At 55.3% G+C, this 13952-nt stretch overlaps 1 protein-coding gene across 2 annotated transcripts in view; it reads left to right on the top strand.

Moving 5' to 3' along the window:
* The window catches only part of SCN4A (sodium voltage-gated channel alpha subunit 4), a 177319-nt gene that overhangs the window by 121887 nt on the left and 41480 nt on the right, over window positions 1-13952 (top strand). The window lies entirely within an intron of this gene.

The following is a 13952-nucleotide window of genomic DNA, read 5'->3' as shown; positions in this document are numbered from 1 at the left end:
TGGGATGGGTTCAGAAAAGGGCAACAGAAATGACCAGGGGGTTGGGGCGGGGCCCGTACGAAGAGAGGTTGGAAAGTCGGGGACTTTTCAGCTGAGAAAAGAGGAGACGAAGGGGGACAGGACAGAGGTCTGTAAAATCATGACTGGTGTGAAAAAAGTGAATAAAGAAAAGTGATTTACTTATTGCCACAATATAAGAACTAGGGGTCACCAAATGAAATGAACAGGCAGCTGGTTTAAAACAAACCAAAGGAAGTTTTTCTTCACTCAGTGCAGTCAACCTGCGGAACTCCTCGCCAGAGGATGTGGTGAAGACTAGGACTTTAACAGCCTTCAAAAAGGAGTTAGATAGATTTATGGGGGTTCGGTCCATCAATGGCTGTTAGCCAGGATGGGCAGGAATGGTGCCCCCAGCCTCTGTTTCTCTGGAGGTGGGTGACAATGGAGAGATCACGTGAGGATTCCCTGTTGTGATCCCTCCCTCTGGGGCATTGGCCACTGTGGGCAGACAGGACGCTGGGCTAGATGGACCGTTGGTCTGACCCAGCCTGGCCCTTCTTATGTTCTCGTGTGGCCACAGGGATGGAAGCCGCGTAGGGACTTAGCAATACAATTGAACCGTATTCTGGAGCTGCGCTGGCACTTTGGCGACGACCGGTGTTCCCTGTAAGCTGGGCCCTCGGGCGGCTGCCCAGGAGAGATCCAGGTGATCGGCAGAGCGCCCACAGCCAGCAGCAGGTGTTTCTGCTGGTGATGCACATCCACCAGTGCCTCAGTGTACAGGACAACATTTATATTCTGAAATGTAGAAATATTCTGCTCATGGATGGAAAAAATTAGAGGGGACCTTGGTGACGATTCCGTCTTTCGTTCCTCCGTCAGTCCTCATCCTAACCCCTCCTGGGCCCTCCCACATGCTAGGTTATTCTTCCCGAACGTCTCGATGCTTTCACCCTCACAGACATGGCATCTTTCCCCGGTGTGAGCTCCTGGCTCCTACAAACCCAGGAACCCCCATCCCCAGGCTAGACTCTGGGATCTCAAGTCCCGTGGGACGTGCTAAGGAGTTGGGGGGTACACAGAGGGGATCACGGCAAGCACATGGTCTGACCTGTACACGCAGCTGGAGAACTTCCCTGTGTGAGCTAGAGCGGGTCTTTTAGAAAAACCTCCTGTCTCGTGTCAAACATTGGCAGCGAGGGGCGTCCACACACCCCGTGGTGTAGAGCGGCGCTGTTAAAAACACCCATCGTCTCGCCGGTCCGAGTGTCGAACTGCACCCTCCAGCCATGGGATCGGGCCAGACCTCGCGCCTCGCCTCAGAGCGCCCAGTGTTGAACGTGCGTTCCCTGCAAGATGTCACGGCACCCCGTCAGCGTTGCGCTTTGAGACAGACAAGCCCTGCTGCTGTGGAGGCCGGGGATATAAACCCGAAAGCTACCTGGCTCAGAGGACATCAGGGTGCTGTTGCTCTCAGCAGATGCCAGCGGGCGTCACAGAGTCCATGCCAGGGCTGTGACTTTCCAATTCGATTATAAATGACTTGGGGGAAGGTGGTGAAATCTGCTGACGGCACTAAAATTGGATCTACTGTTAATACCTTAGAAAGGATCAACTGCAGCAAGGCTCCCGGGGCCGGGGCGAGGGCCTGAGACGAAGGATTTCACATAGTCAGACGCTGCATCTTGGAGCTACAATGCCCACGGCTTCTGGGCTGTGGCTGGCGCCGAACGGGAGCCTGGACGACAGCAACATTGCAATGGAGAGACAAGCAAGGAAAACCCCTTTCAGGTTTGAGCCTGCGTGAAGATGAGTCTAATGCACAAGCCAAGGGAAACTGGCCCATTGTGCGACGTCACAACGAGACTGTGTCCTGGCGCGGACCCCGACTTTGGACCACTAGATCGGTGCAGGGGGCAAGCTCCGGGGCTGACCAGTGCTTTGGAGGGGCCAGTGGCGACCTGGGCGGGTTTTGCCTTCCCCTGCCACTGGCCAGGGCTACCCCGGGGTATCTCCCTGCCCCTGGGCGGTGCCCAGTGTCTGCCCACGGCACGGCCCAGCTTCCCACGGGCAGGGGCACGTGGGGCTCATTTCAACTGGGGGTCAGCGCTAGGGGAGCCATCTTCCTGCGCAGGCCCCAGGACAAGGTGGGTGTGACGTAGTGGGGGTACCTGGCTGGTTTCTATGCTGCTGGCTCTGGGGTAACCCCCACTGCTGCTGTGGGTACCACGACCCAGCAAAACAGGATGAGTCACTATGCAAACCAGTATGGCCAGACACCCCCCATGGAGAGGAACAAAGGAAGGTGGATGCTGCCCTGGCTGGGGGGCAGGGCTGGAAGAAGGTTAGTTAGTTGCTGTCTGAGAGCATGGAGGAGACAGCCTAGGGAAAGGGGCTGGAGTTTAGGGGCCCAGTCTCCCCCATCTCAAGGGGGCCTGAGGCATCCTAGCCCAGCTCTGTGACCAGATTCCATCTGTGCTGTGCTGTATCCTGGAGAGGCAATAAACTCCCTCTATTCCACCGGCTGGTGCAGTCTGTTTGTGCCATTTCGGGGTGCAGGAGACGGGGGACCCCAACGCGCCGTCACACAGGGTGCAGCCCCATCCTCCCAGAAGGGGCGGGGCTTTGGGCAGAAGGGGCGGGGCAGGCACACCCTCAGCCCTGCCCCAAGTGCACCCTTCCAGCCCCCAGGCAGCCCTCAGCACCCCTCAGCGGGCTTGTAGAGGGGCGGGGATCTGCCCCGCTGGAGCACTGGGGCTATAAACACGGCGGTGGCACGGCTGCAGCCGGGCAGTGTGGACGCTCGCTCCAGTGGGGGCGGGGTTCGCCCATCCCTGTCCTGCCACCTCCCGAGTCAGCCAGTGACCACTAAGGAGCTGGGCTGAGTCAGCGCAGCTGCTGGCGGGGAGTCCAGGACTGTGCGAGGGGGACACCTAGTGGCATTTCGCGTTTGTGTTGCTAGCACACCCAGGCCTCGGCCGGAGAGGGGGCCAGAGACCAGGCACGCGGACTGACTCCGAAATGCCTCGCACGGCTCCCCCCCAGCATTGCACGGATGTGGCCAGTCGAAAGAGCTTGGCACGGGGGCGGGTCGTGCTCTCTTCCCCATCAAACCGCATCGGTGGCCACTTGTGCCCCCTGGCTTCTGTAGCTCCCCTCTGGGGGCAGAGTCTGAGCTGCTGAGATCAGGGTGCCATGGGCTGGCCCTGGTCCTGACTCCAAGCGAAGCGGGCAGGGCAGTCTGTGAGCGCGCTGCCCGATGGCCCTGCCCAGGGAATACTGGGAGAGCATTTCAAACTGGGACCAGATCTGTGGGAGTCCTCAGGAACGGGTAGGATTAGGATTAGGGTTAGGGTTAGGGTCGGGGTGTAGGGGTTAGGGGTTTAGAGTTAAGCTTAGGAGTTAGGGTTGGGGTTAGGGTTTAGGGGCTAGGCTTGGGTTAGGGTCGGGGTCAGGGTTAAGGTTGGGGTTGGGGTTGGGGTTACGGTTAGGGTTAAGCTTAGGAGATAGGGTAGGGGTCGGGGTCGGGTTAGGGTTGGGGTTGGCGTCGGGGTTAGGGTCGGGGTCGGGGTCGGGGTTGGGTTAGGGTCGGGGTTGGGGTCGGGTTAGGGTTGGGGTTGGGGTTGGGCCGTTTGAGAGCTATTAAAGGGGCTGTGAAATCTTTGGGTCACATTTCCAAGAGTCTCTGTGGCTAGTGTAGACCTACCCTCTCGGTCTGTCTACACTACAAAGTGAATTGGAATTAACAGATGTTAGTTCGAATTAACTTTGCTAGGCGCTACACAGGCAAACCGCTAGTTCGAACTTAATTTGAACTAGCGGTGCGCTTAATTGGAACTAGGTAAACCTCATTCTACGAGGACTAAGCCTAGTTCGAATTAAGTAGTTTGAATTAAGGGGTGTGTAGCCACTTAATTCAAACTAGTGGGAGGCTAGCCCTTCGCAGCTTGCCCTGTGGCCACTCTGAGCACCACCAGGGAAACTCGTCTGCCCCCCTCCCGGCCCTGGAGCCCTTAAAGGGGCACGGTCTGGCTACGGTGCCCATGCCAGGTGCAAGCCTGCCAGCACCCAGCCAGCAGACCCTGCACCTGGCACGGCTCGAGCCAGCCACCCAGCCCTCCGCCTCTTCCCGGGACCGGGCTGGCGGCTCCCAGGAGTCTGGTCAAGTACGGAGATCATGGACCTCATCCAGGTTTGGGGGGAGGCCTCCAATGTCCACGAGCTCCGCACTAGGCACAGGAAAGTGGCCGTCAAAGGCAGAATAGCTGCCAGCCTGACCACCAAAGGCCACATGCGAACCCAGGAGCAGGTTTGCATGAAAATCAAGTTGGTCTGGTGAGACCCCCGACCCTGAGCTTAGAACATAAGAACAGCCATACTGGGTCAGACCAAAAGTCCATCTAGCCCAGTAGCCTGTCTGCTGACAGCGGCCAACACCAGCTACCCCGGAGGGGATGGACCGAAGACAATGACCAAGCCATTTGTCTCGTGCCATCCATCTCCAGCCTTCCACAAACAGAGGCCAGGAACACCGTTCCTACCCCCTGGCTAATACCACTCCATGGACCCAACCTCCATGACTTTATCTAACTTCTCTTTAAACTCTGTTCTAGTTCTAGCCTTCACAGCCTCCTGTGGCAAGGAGTTCCACAGGTTGACTATTTGCTTTGTGAAGAAGAACTTTCTGTTATTAGTTTGAAGCCTGCTACCCATTCCTTTCATGTGGTGCCCTCTAGTCGTTCTATTATGGGAACTAATGAAGAACTTTTCTTGATGCACCCTCTCCACCCCTCTCATGCTTTTATAGACCTCTATCATATCCCCCCTCAGTCTCCTCTTTTCTAAGCTGAGAAGTCCCAGTCTCTTTAGCCTCTCTTCATATGGGACCTGTTCCAAACCCCTAGTCATTTTAGTTGCCCTTTTCTGAACCCTTTCCAAGGCCAAAACATCTCTTTTGAGGTGAGGAGACCACATCTGTACACAGTACTGAAGATATGGCGTACCATAGTTTTATACTTCCCCTCCTCCTCCTTCCCCTGGCTTCCCCCTTCCAGCTCCCTCCTCCCAGGTTTCCCCCTCCCCTCTCCCACGCTCTCAGCTGTTTGTCGGCTCAGTGCAGCAGCCATTTAAATTTAAATGAAGCCGTGATTATTTAAATCGCGGCTTCATTTCCCTTTGCCGAACAAACAAATCTACATGGCTCCATCGATGGAGCCATGTAGTTTAGACGTACCCTGTCTGACCAGTATCTCCCAGGGAGCGGAACAATGGGAAGAAGGCGGAGTGGAGCCCTGGCTGAGGGCAGGGCTGGAAGAAAGTGGTAGTTTTCGGTCTGGGAAGCAGGGGAGAAGGAGCTAGGGAGGGGGGCTGGGATTGTAGGGCCCAGCCACCCTCCATCTCAAGGGGGGGGTGTGACGGCGCGATGGGGTTCCCCCATCTCCTGCACCCCGAAATGGCACAAACAGACTGCACCAGCTGGTGTAATGGAGGTTGTTTATTGCCTCTCCAGGATACAGCACAGCACAGATGTAATCTGGTCACAGAGCTGGGCTAGGATGCCTCAGGCCCCCTTGAGATGGGGGAGACTGGGCCCCTAAACTCCAGCCCCTTTCCCTAGGCTGTCTCCTCCATGCTTCCAGCCAACAACCCACTCACCCTCTTCCAGCCCTGCCCCCCAGCCAGGGCAGCATTCCACCTTCCTTTGTTCCTCTCCATGGGGGGTGTCTGGCCACTGGTTCAACCAGTTTGGCATCACCTTTGCACAGTGAGGCTTTCCCTGCTGGGTCTTGCTCCAGACAGCAGGGGTCACCACAGCCCAGCAAGTACCCCCACTACGTCACAGGGGGCACTGAGGCCTCCTAGCCCCAGTTCCTGTAACCAGAATTACATCTGTGCTGTATCCTGGAGAAGCAATAAACTCCCTCTGTTCTACTGGCTGGTGGAGTCTGTTCAGGCCACTACGGGGGTGCAGGAAACGGGAAAACCCCAACGCGCCCTCACAGCACCTAACTTCCACTCACTGGAAAACAGCTCTTAGGTTCTTAAGTCACGTTGGGCCCTTTGAAAAATTGACCCCTCCTGTCTCCAGCTCATACCCTGCTCTTCAGCCTGACGTGCCGCTGGCATTAATTAACGACTGAGCTGGTTGTAGAACACCACTGCTTGGCTCTGCTCTACAGGCCATGGGCAGGAGCCAGAGAATAAGAGAACTTTATAGTGGAATAGGGTTTGTTGAAGGGGGTTTGTTGCAAGGGAAAGTTCCAGGGTGGGTATTAGTGTGGTATGCTACTTCCAGACAGACCCAAGAAAACCAACAATAGAACAGCACTTGTCATCACCTATAGCCCCCAACTTAAACCCACCCAACGCATTATCAATAAACTACAGCCTATACTGGAACGGATACTACCCTCCGAGAGGCTCTGGCAGACAGACCCTCAGTCTCCTAGGGTATGTCTACACTACAGAGTTAGTTCGAACTAACTTTCATAAGCGCTACACTAGCGCTCCGCTAGTTCGAACTTAATTCGATCTAGCGGAGCGCTTAGTTCGAACTAGGAAAACCTCATTTTACGAGGATTAAGCCTAGTTCAAACTAGCTAGTTCGAATTAAGGGCTGTGTAGCCCCTTAATTCGAACTAGTGGGAGGCTAGCCCTCCCCAGGTTTCCCTGGTGGCCACTCTGGCCAACACCAGGGAAACTCTATTGCCCCCCTCCTGGCCCCAGACCCCTTAAAGGGGCACGGGCTGGCTACGGTGCCCGTGCCAGGTGCAAGCCTGCCAGCACCTAGCCAGCAGACCCTGCACCTGGCACGGCTCGAGCCAGCCACCCGATGCCCCCCAGCCCTCCCCCTCTTCCCGGGACCAGGCTGGCGGCTCCCGGGAGCTTGCCCGGGACTGCAAGAGGCGGGGACCCGACTGGGCTAGTGCGGACATCGTGGACCTCATCCACGATCTCTGCACTAGGCACAGGAAAGTGGCCTGCTAGGGCAGGAGAGCTGCCAGCCTGGCCACCCAGGAGCAGGAGTGCATGAAAATCAAGGGGGTCCACTGAGACCCCCGACCCTGAGCCCTGAGCTTACAATGGCCGTCCTGGGTCAGACTAAAGGTCCATCTAGCCCAGTATCCTGTCTACCGACAGTGGCCAGCACCAGGTACCCCAGAGAGGGTGGACCGAAGACAATGATCAAGCGATTTGTCTCCTGCCATCCCTCTCCAGCCTCTGACAAACAGAGGCCAAAGACACCATTTTATCCCCTGGCTAATAGCCTTTTATGGACCTAACCTCCATGAATTTATCCAGCTTCTCTTTAAACTCTATTATAGTCCTAGCCTTCACAGCCTCCTCCGGCAAGGAGTTCCACAGGTTGACAACACGCTGTGTGAAGAAGAACTTCCTTTTATTAGTTTTAAACCTGCTACTCATTAATTTCATTTGGTGTCCTCTAGTTCTTCTATTATGGGAACTAATAAATAACTTTTCTTTATCAGCCCTCTCCACACCACTCATGATTTTATAGACCTCGATCATATCCCCCCTCAGTCTCCTCTTTTCTAAACTGAAAAGTCCCAGTCTCTTTAGCCTCTCCTCATATGGGACCCGTTCCAAACCCCTAATCATTTTAGTTGCCCTTTTCTGAATCCTTTCCAAGGCCAAAATATCTTTTTTGAGGTGAGGAGACCACATCCGTACACATTATTCAAGATGTGGGCGTACCATCGTTTTATACAGGGGCAGTAAGAGATTCTGGGTCTTATTTTCTATCCCTTTCCTAATAATTTCTAGCATCCTATTTGCCTTTTTGACCGCCGCTGCACACCGTGTGGAAGTTTTCAGAGAACTGTCCACGATAACTCCAAGATCTCTTTCCTGATTTGTCGTAGCCAAATTAGCCCCCATCATACTGCACGTCTAGTTGGGGTTATTTTTCCCGATGTGCATTACTTTACACTTATCCACATTACATTTCATTTGCCATTTTGTTGCCCAATCACTCAGTTTGGTGAGATCTTCTTGGAGTCCCTCATAGTCTGCTTCTGTCTTGACTATCCTAAACAGTTTGGTATCATCTGCAAACTTTACTACCTCAGTGCTTACCCCTTTCTCCAGATCATTTATAAATAAGTTGAAGAGGATTGGTCCCAGGACTGACCCTTGGGAGACACCACTAGTTACCCCTCTCCAATCTGAAAATTTACCATTTATTCCTACCCTTTGTTTCCTGTCTTTTAGCCAGTTCTCAATCCAAGAAAGGACCTTCCCTCTTAGCCCAGTAGCCTGTCTGCTGACAGCGGCCAACCCTAGGGACCTTGGAGGCTATGGACCGAAGACAGTGACCAAGCCATTTGTCTCGTGCCATCCATCTCCAGCCTTCCACAAACCTTGGGCAGGGACACCACTCCTACCCCCTGGCTAATACCACTCCATGGACCCAACCTCCATGACTTGATCTCACGTCCCTTTAAACTCTGTTCCAGTTCTAGCCTTCACAGCCTCCTGCAGCAAGGAGTTCCACAGGTTGACTCTTTGCTTTGTGAAGAACAACTTTCTGTTACTACTTTGAAGCCTGCTACCCATTCCTTTCCTTTGGTGTCCTCTAGTCCTTCTTTATGGGAACTAATGAAGAACTTTTCTGTATGCACCCTCTCCACCCAACTCCTGCTTTTAGAGACCTCTGTCCTGTCCCCCCTCCGTCTCCTCTTTTCTAAGCTGAAAAGTCCCAGTCTCTTTAGCCTCTCTTCATATGGGACCTGTTCCCAACCGCTCATCATTGTAGTTGCCCTCCCCTCTCCCAGCCTCTCTCTTCTCCTCTCCCACCTCCTTTGCCCAGTCTCCCCCAGTTTTGTTCAATAAAGACAGATTCCATTTTTGAACACAATTGTCCTTTATTTTGTACATCAAGAAGAGGGGCTAGGGAAGGGTAAGTGGAAGGAGGTGAGGGAGGAATGGGGCACGAGCCCCCGATGGGGAGGACTGGGCTGGCTCTGCAGGCTTCTGGGGGTGGAAGCTCTCCTGCAGCCCCCCAGTTGCCCCCTCTCCCCAGATGGCAGCCTGCGGCAAGTGCAGCCGGGCTGATGGCCGAGTGCTGTGATGTGCCCAGTGTGGGCACTCCGGGCACTCCAAGCCAGGACTGGTTTGCAAGCAGGGAACCCCTGAGAACTGTCTGTCCGGGGTGGGGGTCGGGTCCCTTTAAGCGCAGCCCTCGGCTAGCCTGAGACAGCATCTCCATGCTCTAAGTCCTCCTCTGATGCCCTGCCGGCACTGCTTCCGGCCATCCTTAAGCCCGTTTCAGGGTCCACTCAATGTGGACATGCTAGTTCGAATTAGCAAAACGCTAATTCGAACTAGTTTTTTAGTCTGGATGCGTTAGTTCGAATTAGCTTAGTTCGAATTAACTAAGTTAGTTCGAATTAGTGCTGTAGTGTAGACATACCCATAGACACTAACCTCTCCACCTCTGTGACGTAGTGGAGGTAACTTGCTCGGGCTGTGGGCGACCTCTGCTGTCTATAGCGCAGCCCAGCAGGACAGGGGATGAGTCATTATGCAAAAGGGGGCTCCAAACCTGTCTGACCAGCTACCTCCCAGGGAGAGAAACAAAGGAAGGTGGGATGCCGCCCCTGGCTGGGGGGTAGGGCTGGAAGAGAGTGAGTTAGTTTCTGTCGGGGGATCATGGAGGATGCAGCCTAGGCAACAGGCTGGAATTTAGGGGCCCAGTCTCATCCATCTCAAGGGGAGCAGAGGCATCCTAGGCCTGCCCTGGAACCAGATTACATCTGTGCTGGGCTGTATCCTGGAGAAGCAATACACTCCCTGTATCCTACTGGCTGGTGGAGTCTGTTCGTGCCATTATGGGGGTGCAGGAGACGGGAAAACCGCAACGCGTCCTCTGTTCTAAAATCTGATTTGTCAATTTCACATGTGTTCACTTTTTTTGATTGTATCACTTTGGTATATATGGTTGTGCTGATTTTCTTCCACATATTGATCTGAGGAAGTGGGTCTGGCCCACGAAAGCTCATCACCTAATCAACCATCTTGTTAGTCTTTAAAGTGCTTCATCGTCCTGTCTTTTGTGTCACCAAAAGGAAATTCTCCCACGTTTTGGAATCAGTTCCAAACTTTTCAGGTTGACTTTGGGGGATGAAAACAAATGTCAGCGTATCGGAGGCTGCTCAGGCATCCAGCCACTGGAGGGAGGGCCGGGGAGAGCGGAGCAAGGCCTGTGCGGTGCCTGGGTGGAGAGCAGCCTGTGCAGGGGGGAAGCTCTGGGGGCCGCCGCAAGGGAATTTGTTCGACCTGCAGTCGGTGACTCACACTCCGACGCTGCTCCAAGCATCGGTTGGCGCGATGGCTCTGCAAGGGTCCGTGGTCACCCCGCATCAACCACGGTGGGTGGCCACACCCCCTTGCTCCTGTGTGGCCAGCCAGCAAAACTTAAGGGGCACTTGGTGCTTCCAGAGCTCAGATGGGGGCAGAGCACCCCTCAGTTGTAACCCTTCTGCCAGCAGCAGCCAGGCCCATGTTCAGTATCTAGGGCTCCTCTCCATCCATCCGCCACAGAACCAGCTCGAGCCCCCGCCCTGCAACCCGGGAGATTCACACCAGACCCCGGGCGCCTCTGAGAGGCAAAGCTCCCCCCTTACACGTGCAGAGTCCGAGTGTGGGAAAGACCCTGTAATAACCGGCGGGAAGTGACTCATAGTTCATTTGGGAACACACGGCGCACACGGTCATCAACATGATCCACACGTAACAGTCCCACCCAAGTGGGTTGGGCAATGTCCTTTTCCCCTCAGGTTCTTCCAGAAACCAAGAGTCCCTTTCACATGCCCATCCCTTCTCTGCACCCACGCACAGTTGCTGTCTTTGGTCAGAGTTCACCTCCCGTCCTGGGTGGGAGGAAGGGAAGGAATCAGCCTATTCACTCCGTTGCCACCCACCTGCTCGCTGCTCTCCGCCACCGCCCTGCTGGCCGCTCGTAGCATCTCTCCGCCACCAGCCTGCTGGCCACTTGGGGTACCTCTCCACTGCCACCCTGCTGGCCACTCGTGGCATCTCTCCACCACTGGCCTGCTGGCCACTTGGGGTACCTCTCCACTGCCGCCCTGCTGGCCACTCGTGGCATCTCTCTGCCACCAGCCTGCTGGCCACTTGGGGTACCTCTCCACTGCCACCCTGCTGGCCACTCGTGGCATCTCTCTGCCACCAGCCTGCTGGCCACTTGGGGTACCTCTCCACTGCCACCCTGCTGGCCACTCGTGGCATCTCTCCACCACTGGCCTGCTGGCCACTTGGGGTACCTCTCCACTGCCGCCCTGCTGGCCACTCGTGGCATCTCTCTGCCACTGCCCTGCTGGCCACCCATGGTACCTCTCCGCTGCCACCCTGCTGGCCACCTCTCCGCCACCACCCTGCTGGCTGCCCGTGGCACCTCTCTGCCACTGCCCTGCTGGCCACCTGTGGCACCTCTCTGCCACCACCCTACTGGCCGCCCGTGGCACCTCTCTACATCACTGCTCTGCTGGCTGTCCATCACCATCTGCTCCCATCCACCTCTTAGCTGTGACTTCCGCCCATCAGTCTCAAGTGATTTCAGCTCTTAGCAGGTGGGTGGAAGAAAGCCAGCTCCACCACAATTAACCTCAGAAAGAGGCTCCTAATGAAACCTAGTTTGGGTCTGCCACGGCCGGGGTGCACCCCCTCACGACAGGCTGTGATGGCGGCATCTGCTCAGTCTGGCTCATGCATTTCCGTCTTTCCAGATCCCTTCACGGGCACTCAGGACAGCTTGTGCACCTCACCTTGTACGTGGCCGGACTAGCTCCTGTGCAGATGGCCTGTTGTGGGAGCAGGGGTGGGCTTAGCTCTGTCCCCAGCTCTTCTGACCTCCCTCTCCCACCTTCCTGTGCTCCAGGCTAGGGCTGGGGGAGCCCAGATTGGCTGGTTCGTGGCTGCCTCACTGGCTGAGGGACCCAGCGAATCACCACAGAGTATCTGACGCCAGGATGAGCGATGGCTGGATCTTTTGGGGTCACAAGTTGCCTCCTGCGCCCCTTGGCACCAGCATCTCCGTCTCATCTGTGACTGACAATGCTCGGACACTCGCTAGTGACCTTGGGGGGATTATCCCTGTAAGGCACCGGCCAACTGCACACAAGATACCTCTTCATAGCCGATCCTTCTCCTGGGGTCTCTGGTTTCTGTGTCGAACGTACAGGTCCGCAGATGTGTCCGTACCTAGCACAGGGCCACTTGGCACACAGGCTCACGCTGGCTGTTCAAGCTGGAAAGACAGATCAAAATAGAGAGGATCCCTGGAGATTTGCTACGATATTTCTCTTCTTGTCTAACCCGCGGGGGTTGCAGAGATTTGCTTTCTGGGAGCCCAGCCAAGTCAAGATTCTGAGTCAGTTCTACTGGGTGAAAACTATTTGGAATCCAGGTTTTGCACTGGAGTGAACTTTGTCCTGAAAGCTCTTCAGAGTAAGTGGAGCCAGAAATACTGGAGATGAACAGAATTCCGGGAGCCCAGGTTTCTGCTGGTCTAATTATAACAAAGGGCATTTGTCAGGGATCTCGGTGGGGTTCGTGGCCCAGGGACAGGAATGGGCAGTGCAAAGCATTCGGAGGTTTTGGATAGTGCTGGATGACAAATGGCTTTTCCATCCTGCAAAAGCCCTTGAGCATTTAAATGTCTTTTCTGTTGTGCACTGGGACAAGAAGCAGAATCTCCAACAGTTTTGCCCACTGAGCCTCCAAAAAGAATTTGGACAAAGTCAAACAACGTGAATCGTTCAGCTAATGGCTTGTATTTCCATTTCAAACCTTTCCCTGCCTCTTTAACCAAAATTGCAAACAGACACCTCGCTTGGACTGGGGAACCAAGGTTTCTGACTTGGAAATGTCACCGCGTGATATTGTGACATCCAAAAATTTGGGTTTTTTTTCAAAAAATGTTCGAAGTGGGGGAGTCAGCCAAGCCCGACCTTCCCGATCAACCGTTTATCTTTTGACAAATCTGCATATTTCCACTCGAAAGAAGGTTTCTTTAGAAAACGTCCACCCAGCTTTCTAGGACGTGGGAAATACTCAAGAAACTTAGCTCATCAAAAGTAGCAACTGCTTTGCAAGGGCGAGCTCGCTCTGCAGGTGTGACCAGGGCCAGCCCGCAACATTCTGGCACCTGAGGTGGGGAGCTCAAATGACGCCCCCATTTCCCCTCGCTTGGGCCAGAACTTTGAAAGGTCCCGATTCTGCCTCCTGCCTGTTCTACTCCTCTCATGGGACTGCAGAGAGAATACACAGGCACCAGCAGCAGACACGATTTTCTACACTCTGGGTCCTAGTGCCCCTAGTGCCTCAGTTCCCCTCATGGTAAGGCCAGCCCTGGGTGTGAGCCTCTCTCCCTGCAGGGGTGACCCGGCTTGCCCCCTGGGATTGGGCTTCCTTCCTTGATGCTGCAGCCTCTGGCTTTCTGGTTATTAGTGAAAATCTCAGCTGGGGCAGACAGGGCCCCTGGCGCTAGTCGGATCCTCTAGCTGCCTGGGAGCAGCCGAGGGAGGTTCAGCGGAGCGGGGCGATGCGCGGCCGAACGGGGCAGGAGGCACCATCCCGCGGCGCTTGCCATCTGGCGGCTTCCCAGCCGGTTTGTGGGGTTTGCGTTACAATGGTTTGGCAAAACCCACAACAAACAAACAACAGAGACTCGTTTGCAGCCGTCGGTCGCCACTAATCACAGTGTCGATTCAACCCCAAAGTGAACTGGGGCGCCCCTCGCCACAGCAGCGTAGCCACTTGCTCCAGCAGAGCCCCCAAGCTGCAGGGCGCCCCCAGGAATGTTTGGGGGGTGCAGCTCACTTGGGGGTGAGTGGTGCCACCTCACCCCGCCCCTAGATCTGCTTTAGCCCCACCTGCTGCCACAGCTCCGGGCCCCATGCCTGGCCCTGCCT

The sequence above is a fragment of the Pelodiscus sinensis genome, chromosome 29 (assembly GCF_052426305.1).
Source record: "Pelodiscus sinensis isolate ZL-2025 chromosome 29, ASM5242630v1, whole genome shotgun sequence".
In the NCBI taxonomy this organism is placed as follows: Eukaryota; Metazoa; Chordata; order Testudines; family Trionychidae; genus Pelodiscus; species Pelodiscus sinensis.
The sequence above is the reverse complement of the archived record's forward strand: the minus strand, read 5'-3'. Positions and strand labels throughout refer to the sequence as shown.